Source organism: Triticum dicoccoides, chromosome 7B (assembly GCF_002162155.2).
Source record: "Triticum dicoccoides isolate Atlit2015 ecotype Zavitan chromosome 7B, WEW_v2.0, whole genome shotgun sequence".
Lineage (NCBI taxonomy): Eukaryota > Viridiplantae > Streptophyta > Magnoliopsida > Poales > Poaceae > Triticum > Triticum dicoccoides.
Genome location: NC_041393.1, coordinates 510,617,489 through 510,627,637, shown reverse-complemented (window position 1 = coordinate 510,627,637; position 10,149 = coordinate 510,617,489).

The following is a 10,149-nucleotide window of genomic DNA, read 5'->3' as shown; positions in this document are numbered from 1 at the left end:
GAACAATGGTGAACAGTACCAGTTCATTCATGGTGATTAAACCAGCCTTTGGGGGCTACAGACACAATTGCTAAAGACCTAGTTTAACTCAGATGGTGCAAGATGGATTTTGAAGTATTCTATCAAGGATGCTATTTATATTCAGGGTTATTCTAAGTCTATAGCATATTCAATCCTATCATACATAGTAGACTTGGGGGCTGGCAGGATATGCATAACTCATTAAAGCAAGAGTTCATACCTCATATTTTTGATGCATCTACTTCACCATGTCAATTTCAAGGTCGCGGCTGGTGTGCACTTGGTTGAGATAACTAGAGAATACTTTACTAATGCTCAACTGAGAGTAGTTGGCAATGTTAAATCTCACTTTTTGCTTATCAATATATTCTTCTTTGACGGAGTGCTTGGCCAAGACAGTGGGTTTACCCGGCTCTCTAAAGCCGGTGCTAGTGAGCATCACGTCATCAGCATGTGTTCCAGCCAGTTTAATTGGGCCTGATGATTCCATATTCAAGGGATTGTTGTTTGTCTGGTCAACAGAAAGGTCAGGAATTTCTGGTGGAACATGATGAATCAGTTCTTCTGCTTGTGGCGCAGAGGTGTCGGACGCTGAAATTTGTTGCTCCGATTAAGGAACTTTAGGGTCTTCAGCCGACTTGATCACCTTTGCCTTCTTGCTAGTTTTTGCTTTTCCACTACATGAGTTATGAGAGGTAAGTACAAGGATAAGATCCCAAGGAGGAAGAAATAATAAATAATTGTTGTTACCCAGTGGCAGTTTTGAAAGCCGACAGCTGGGTCTGTGATGAGTCACCGGAATAGGAGGGAGAAGTCTCCTAATAGTTTGAATTGGAAGAATTAATTGGTTGGCGAATAAGACCCGCCAGAGGATAAAAAGAGTTTAAATTTTAGATGACCTCATTTTGACGTTTCTGTGGAGCTGGAGTATTTGGTAAGTCGGAAGATAATTCTTCACCTCCGCTGGTCCGAGTTTGTCTCCAGTTATCATGTTGTTGTTGCTTCAAAAGAAAGTAAGGATCCAGATGAGCTAAGGGGTGTGAAAAGCTTACTTTCCGGGTTACCCGTCGAATTTTCTGTCTTGGCAAAGGCTCTGAGTCGGAGGAAATGATAGTTAGCTCTTCTTTGACCGCTTGACTAGCCCCCGTGTCATCCTGATGATAATCAGTGTCAATAAGATAGTTGAAAAAGGAGCCAAGGGAATCAAGAGCTACCTCTCACTCAGAGTTGTCGTCCAGTTCAAACATCTCGGAAGTGCTTAATTTCTTCTTGTTCTTCTTGGCGGTTCTCTTGACGGCTTTCGTTTTGGTATTGGCTTTCTTGGCAGCTTCATGGTCATATTCTTTATTCCAAAAATCGGATTCAGCCTATGGAAATCAACAAGGGTTGAGTTAATAGAACCTTTGAATGATAGGTAAAATAAGTGATTTAGAGACTCACATCTGGTGCCGGTTAGATTCGCAGAAAGGGTTCAATCCCACTTTTCTGCAGTCTTCCAGGCTCTCGTTCAGAAGTTTTTTTTTCATTTCATTGGTTGCATTATCAGTTAAACAATCGAAGATGTGGTGTAGTGGATATTTTGCATCACCTGTATAAGTGCACATTAAGTTGGATCGGTGGCTCAAGGGTATGATTTGCCAGGAAACCCAGCACCGAACCAAGTTAACTCTGGTTAAACATTTGCCCAGTAGTGCTTTGACCTTTGCGATAGTGGGTGCAAGTTTGGCACGTTCACCAGCGGTAAGCTTTTCAGGAAGATGATGTTTTGGATCAAGTCGCTGGACACGATAACCCGGTAATGGATTCTCATCAGCCGGAGAGGTGTCTTTATAATAAAACCATGTCTGGTTCCAATCTTTGGGATGGCTTGGCAAGTGAGCATAGGGGAAGATAGCATCTCTTCTCCGTTGAATTGAGACCCCGCCAAGTTCTAAGCTGGGGCCATTGGTAAATTCTTTCCGCCGGTTCAGATAAAAATATTCCCTGAAGAGTTCAACACTAGGCTCCTCTTGAAGGTATACTTCACAGAATACTTGAAAGTTGCAGATATTTGACACGGAGTTGGGTCCGATGTCTTGAGGATGCAATTGAAAGAAGTGCAGAACTTCTCCGAAAAACTTGGATCCAGGTGGTGAGAAGCCCTGGTTCATATAATCAGTAAAAACAATGACCTCACCCACGGCTGAGGTTTCTTCTCATTTGGCTTGGCAGCGCGCCAATACAAAACATCTTTTGCGGGCAAATAGCTGATTTTGACAAAATCTTCAAGCGTATTTTTGGTGACAATAGAAGGAACCCAATTGCACGAGGTAACTGTCTTCGGCATTGTAAGAGAAAAGCCTAAAAGAAATATGGCCAGTTTAAATTGATTTGATAAGTCGGAGATAAAAGTCCATAATATATATTGGCAGTTTAAATGGGGCCTAATGACATGTTACTAGCTATAACTGGTGATGTAAGCCGCCATGAAAATACTGATAGTTAAGATCTATCAAGAAGAAAAATTCTGCTAAGTGTTGGACAAACATGTTTTATAGATTAGTGCAGTCTATTTTGGATCTGACGCTGTTCGGAAAAGAAATAAAAATAAAACTTAGTATCGCAGCAGCGGAAGAACTAGCGTGTTGACAGGATTTCTGCATCTGGGAAGCACATTCAGTGATTAAGAGAAGGTATGGAAACAGATTCCGCACGTTTTTAAGGCCATCTTTGGATCCAAATAAGGAGTAAGCAGAGGTGCTGTGAAGAACGATGAAGAACACCAAAGTACTTCAGAAACCCTAATGGAGATCTACGGCAGGGAAGTTAAGATGCTTACTGGGTCCGCTGAGCAATGGAGAGGCGCCGCGTTTCTCTGGTCTCGTTCAGGTCGATGCAGCGGCCGGAGTCGAGGAAATTGGCGAGGTCGGCTATAGCGGTGTTCAGATGTGCAGATGCGCCGCAAGGTTGAAGACGAGAAGGCAGATGGGGGAGAGTGAAAAGGAACCGTTGGCCCTATTTATAAGGCTAGAAGGATAAGTGACATGCGCGGGAATTGAGGAGACCAAAAATGGATATATGATGGCGCAGACGCCTCGATTTTCAGAGATTCATTAGAAGAAAAGATTTATGAAGATTTAGGCTTTGTGTAATATTAATGATAGGTGACATCACGATAGGTTACCACAATCGCAGGAAGTGACGTCATGGCGGGTTATGAAATCTCGCAAGAATAAAAAAGGAATGATTTTTCTAAGTGTTGAAGATTGACATGAACAAGTTCAAATCAATGTGGGGCCTAATGTTGGGGATATGACTATTGGGTATGACCCGCCCAGGAAGGGACGGGTCACACCAATGGCGGTTCATCAATACAAAGCCCATGAAGATGTTGAAGATGACGGTTCATAGGCAAGGGCCCAAAGCCCAAAGGAGACTTAAGGCCCATAGGGGTAAACTGCTATATGTGTATGACTTATATTGTAAGGCAAGTATATTTAGTCACCGAGCCGGACACATTGTTTATGAGCTGGCCGGGACTCCATGAGCTGCTGGGCATCAACCTGTGTATATAAAGGGACGGCTCAGCGGCGGTTCAGGGCAAGAAACAAGAGATCAAAAGCTAGGTCAAGCGAAATCGCTCCCTGGTAATCGAGACATAAGCAATACCACCTCAAACTGGATTAAGCCTTTACCTTCATCGCAAGGGACCGAACCAGTATAAACTCCATGTGTCATTTGTCCCTATTAAACCCTTTAAGCTAACCTAGTGGCGATGGCTCCACGATTAAGTCCTCACACTAGGACATCTGCCGTGACAATTCCATGACAGTGTCAGAAGCGAGAGTGGCTAGTTTACATTTTCTTGTTTTGTGCTACTACTCATTATTTGCTGGGAGATGTTTAATTGGTCGCGGGGAGAGTGGAGGCCTTGGTGCTCCTGACCTTGGTATTTTGGCCATGCTTTACTTCATGATAAAACTTTTAGTTTGGGCACTATAGTTGCTCGACGGTTGAGTTTAAACCGTTCGAAGGGTACTATCTTTGGAGGTATCCATGCATCTCGTATTACTATACGTTTTGAGATACCCATTAGGCATGACGAGAGAGAGGAGAAGTTTCTACCCACTATATACCTAGATTATGACCGTATGGTAGCACATGATTTTATTAATAAAGACGATGACAAGAGACTCATCTATAACCTGGTATTAAGCGAGAAGACTTGTCAGATTATTACCTTGCCTGCACCTTCTTTGTTCGATAATCATTCAGGCAGGTACATCATCATGCCCGTGGACATCTACGCATATTGGGAGGGGACGTGATCCCCAGTTCCTGAGCCAGAGCCATCACCCGATCCATATCAGGAGTCTATTTATCAGTGGGAGCCGCAGGAGCTCGCTAACCAGTGGAACCCCCCCAGGATCCTCCTCAATACACCGGAGAGGGCTACTATGATACATGGGCTTAGACCAACTTAGGCCAAAAGCCTAAGCTTGGGGGAGTAGGTATTTCTCGCTGACATTACATTCATGTTCACACATTCATTCCAGTTGTCAGTGTTCATACTTTTTCATTGTATTATCCATGCTAGTTTATTTTCTTTTTCCTGCTTTCTTCTTGTGTATTTGAAAAACCTTGAGAAAAACCAAAAAAATTAGTTGTAGCTTCTTTTAGTTTTCCTTCCTTGTGTAGTAGTACTATTAAAGAAAACCCAAAAAGATTTCTCATTTTTCTTTTGCTTGTTGGGAGCTTTCCCATGTAATTTTTTTTTCTCATTCTTACTTCACTTGCTTCGGAAAAACAAAAACTCTAAAAACATTTTAGTGTGTTTCTTTGAAATTCTTTTTCTTTTCTTTGGGGGTCGATAGGAGAAGACGATGATGAAAATGTTGAGTAGCTCTCATATGCATTATTGTTGATCTAGCAAACAGCCCATATTACCTTGTCTTCTCATTTGAATAAATGTTTGCATATTCCAGCTTAGTCCAATGCACATGCACTATTATTATTATTCACACCGTTCGGTTATGCAAGTGAAAGGCAATAATAACGATATATGATAAAATAAAGAATGAGATGAGGAAAAGCTGGTATGAACTCGGCCTATCTTGTTTCTGTAAATATGATTAGTTCATGGTTCCTGATTCAGCCTATTATGAATGAAACATGTTTGCAATGACAATTAGAGATTATAGTTACTCATGTCATGCTCAATTAGCTAGGACTTTATAATGGTTTACCTTGCGTGCCAACGTACTTTTAAAATGGTTGTCATGTAGTATGATAGGATGGTATCCTCCTTTGAATGATTCGAGTGGCTTGACTTGGCACATGTTCATGCATGTAGTTGAAACAAAATAAACATAGCCTCCATGATATTTATGTTCATGGTGATTTATATCCTACTCATGCTTGCACTTTGTTGGTTAATCTCAATGCATGTTTATGACTATTGTCGCTCTCTACTTGGTCGCTCCTCAATCTCTTGCTAGCCTTCACTTGTACTAAGCGGGAATACTGCTTGTGTATCCACTTCCATAAACCCAAAGTTGTTCCATATGAGTCAACCATACCTACCTATATGCGGTATTTACCTGCCGTTCCAAGTAAATTTGCATGTGCCAAACTCGAAACCTTCAAATGATAATCTGTTTTGTATGCTCGAATTGCTCATGTAGCGACTGGGGCCTGTCATTATCTTCCATGCTAGGTGGGTTATTTTCATGATGAGTTGACTCCGCTCATCATTCACGAGAAAATGGCTGGTAATTGGGATGCCCAGTTCCATGCTCAAATCAAATCAAAATATAACTTCAAACAAAACTCCCCCAGGATTGTTGTTAGTTGGACGGTACCCGTTGTTTCAGACCAGCCATGGAATGTGCTTGTTGGTGGAGGGGGAGTATAAACTTTACCATTCTATTTTGGAACCGCCTATAATGTATCTAGTATGGAAGATACCGAGATCTCTTGGTTGTTATGTTGACAATGAAAGCATGCCGCTCAAAATATTATTTATCTCTGTTTCAAAAAATTGATCTCTAGCACCTCTGCAAATCCCTGCTTCCCTCTGCGAAGGGCCTATCTATTTACTTTTATTGCTAAGTCATCATCCTCTTATAAAAAGGACCAGTTAGAGAGCACCACTGTCATTTGTATGCATTGTTATTAATTGATATTGAGTATGACTGTAACTGGATCTCTTTTACCATGAATTGCAATGTCTAGTTAGTCCTTGATCTTCAGGGGTGCTCTGCATTTATGTTTTGCGGTCTTAGAAAGGGCTAGTGAGATACCATCTTGTTATATCGTATCATGATTGTTTTAACAAAGTGTTGTCATCAGAGATTTGTTATTATTGCTCGCTATTTAATTATGCCATTGATATGAGTAATTGTGAGACCTAAATATTATTGTGAATATGGTTAGTTCATGATCTTTGCTGAAAACCAGAATGCTGGCTATACATATTTGCAACAACAAGATCAAATGGAGTTTGTAGAAGTTTTTCTTTATCACTTTTAGTTTGTCAACTGAATTGCTTGAGGATAAGCAATGGGTTAAGCTTGGGGGAGTTGATACATCTCCCTACTTTCCAAACTCTTTTGTCCTTATTTTGGACTCTAATTTGCATGATTTAAATGGAACTAACCCGGACTGACGCTGTTTTCAGCAGAATTGCCATGGTGTTATTTTTGTGCAGAAATAAAAGTTCTCGAAATGACCTGAAACTTCACGGAGAATATTTATGGAATAAATAAAAAATATTGGCAAAAGAATCAACAAAGGGGGACCCACCGACTGTCCACAAGGGTGGAGGGCACGCCCCCTGCCTTATGGGTCCACTAGACCTCCACCGACCTCAACTCCAACTCCATATATTCACGTTCGTGGAGAAAAAATTTAGAGAGAAGGATTCATCGCATTTTACGATACGAAGCTGCCGCTGCCTCCTGTGTTTCATCGGGGGGCAGATCTGGAGTCGGTTTGGGGATCCGGAGAGGGGCATCCGACGCCATCGTCATCATCAAGCATCCTCCATCACCAATTTCATGATGCTCACTGCTACTTCTTGAACTTGCATTGGTATTTTCCTCGAAGAGGAAAGGGTGATGCAGCAAAGTAGAGATAAATATTTTCCTCAGTTAGAGAACTAAGGTATCAATCCAGTAGGAGACAACGCACAAATCACCAATACCTGCACAAACAATCAAACAACTTGCACCCAACGCGATAAAGGGGTTGTCAATCCCTTCACGGTCACTTGCAAAAGTGATATCCAATAGACATAGATAAACAAAAGGTAAAATATTTTTGGGTTTTTTGGTTTATAGATTGGAAAGTAAAAGATTGCAAAATAGTAGATCGGAAACTTATATGATGGAAAATAGTAGATTGGAAACTTATATGATGGAAAATAGACCCGGGGGCCATAGGTTTCACTAGAGGCTTCTCTCAAGATAGTAAATAATATGATGAGTGAACAAATTATTGTCAAGAGCGCAAAGTGATGACGATATCCAAGGAAATGATTATGAAATATAGGCATCACGTCTGTGTCAAGTAGACCGACTCCTGCCTGCATCTACTACTATTATTCCACACATCGACCGACTCTTGCTAGCATCTAGAGTATTAAGTTCATGAAGAACAGAGTAACGCATTAAGTAAGATGACATGATGTAGAGGAATAAACTCAAGCAATTTTGATACATTATAACTGAGCACTTTTCCTGCCCTCTCAGACCATTACCGTTTCTAACCGTCCGATCTTCGGTTTGGGACATTTTTGGCCATTGGATTTCCTGTTAATCCCGCTTTGACTCGCTCGCTACATTTGCTACAATTGAAAGGTTTCCTTCCTGGGCTGCTACTCCGGTGACAATTTTGGGTGTCTGATGTAAAATTGGGCCTAATGGGCTTCTGCGAGTTTCCGCCCGTGTGCATCCTCAAAACAAAACGCCCCTCACGCCACCCTCAGTTCGTCTTCATCGCGGGGTGGCTGACAAGACCTAGGTGATGCTGCCGCCACCATGTTCTCCATCTCGCAGCTCCTCTCGTTGTCACCTTTCCGTGCTAATTCATTTCTGTACTGATCTAACTCCACTGCAAATCTTTGATTCTCGTGCGACCCTTCACTGCATCTTATTCGACCTCGACTCCCTACAACCCTCCCAGATGTCGTGTCACCGCCCTCGGCCTCACCATCATCTGATGCAGGGTAGTGACACCGCCACCTCATCTCCCCTTTCCCTACCCCTAAACCCCACTGATAAGAAACTCATCTCTTCCCCTCACACGGGGCATCCTCTCTTACTGTCTCATGGTTCCTTGTCCTCCTCCCATGGTCACCAAATTCTTCAAGGATTTTTTATTCATGTTGTTCTTTGCCACCAGGTCATTGACAAGGTCTTAGACCATGATCTGTTCGTCTTGCGCTAGAGGTCGGATTGATGTTTCAACGCGGATTCCACAATAAGTGTCGCGTCTTGATTCAGATTGGTTTGGATTTGTGCATATGGTGGAGGTGGAGGAGAAGTCTGAGCGATGGATCGAGGAGGTGGAGCCATGGTGGGCGGCACCACTCCTTTGGCAGGAAGACTTGGGCACTCTGGATCATGCATATCGATCCTCATGGGGGTGGGTGAGTCACTATTACCCAAGATCAAGTTGTGGATGGTGCTCACGAGCAAACGCAGTCACATCATCATCTTCAGGGCTAAGATCAACATGCTCCTATCCTTTAGGCCCTTTTCCATCACACTCCACTACCTCTCCAGAAACCACAATAATCACACTTATAAATTAATTTGCAGTATTCATCAGAATTGTACAGTATGACTTGCCCTTTTATGTTTTTTCCTATTTAGTGGTACTTTTGAATCTTTCATAGCACAAGCATCTGTTTCTTCTTATGCATTCTATGTCACGTTTAGTCGCAGGAGCAAGACTGACATGTAGTGCCTTCTATATCCTCAATTTCTATCTTCAAATGTTTCATATTACGCAGATGTAATTAAACATGTAATTATTGTTTTCCAGCAATTGTGCTTTATGCTAACATAATTCAAAATGAATCCATGTGTTCTAGGAGGACGAATACGAGGTCCATACTACCTGGTCTGGTGCTTCTTCTGGGTTGTCTTCTACCTTCCAGTAAATTCTGTGAAGCTCCAATGGCTAACAAACAGGTTAGTGTTTGTGCACTATTATGCGTCAAGTTAATTATCTGACGACACAATTTCATATTTTATGATCTGACTGCTCTAGGTGGAACTAACCGCTCTATTGCAGTGTGATTGCTCTAAATAGAACTGACTGCTCTATTGCACGATGTTGCTAGGTCGCCACTCCGTTCTTGATTTTTACTATGGATGTGATATTGTGATAATATCCATGAACTGGAGAATGGAGTGAAAACAATTGGTCTGCTAATGAACTAGACAATTACTATTTTTTATGGCAGATGCATCGATTTTGGTGTCAGGAGTCTGCGTTTTGGTATGTCCTTGTGGTGTGTTGCCTCTCCATTAAATTCTCATGTTCGTAGATTTTGGTGTGTAGTTATATTATGTCATGCCTTTTTAGATGAAAATAGAATGGAGTGGTACGTTCCATCACCTGGGACCATGTAATTATGTTATTAGTTCTGTACTATCTTCGTTGGGTTTGGTTCAAGCAAACAAATACTTTTGTAAAGTTGTCTCGCAACTATAATTATCCAAGGAGGGTGTGCTGTAAAAGGAGATGTCTTGCACTACTGTTGCTCGGTACAAGAGGTGAACAACACACATTAGGAGTTTACAGCATGGTTGGAGGTTAGCTCAGCTTTTCTATCTAGAACTTTTGCGGATATAAAAAATTGTGTAGTCTTGAAGCTGAAATTTAGTCGATTGAAAGCAAAGAGATTCAGAGTAAGAGACTTTTTTTTGCACTAAGGGGACAAGAACGGTAACATGTCTTCTCATTCCAATATTTGAGAATGAATTTGATGAAATTAGGCACTGCATTTTTTTTCAAATTATTGGCAAAATACACTCTATGGACGATTTTAAATAAAACAAAAGTGCGTAATTTTCCTCTGCTTTGTGTTGAAGTCCTCTTGTATAGGGAATTTTAGGCTCTATTTACTGCATAATTTGG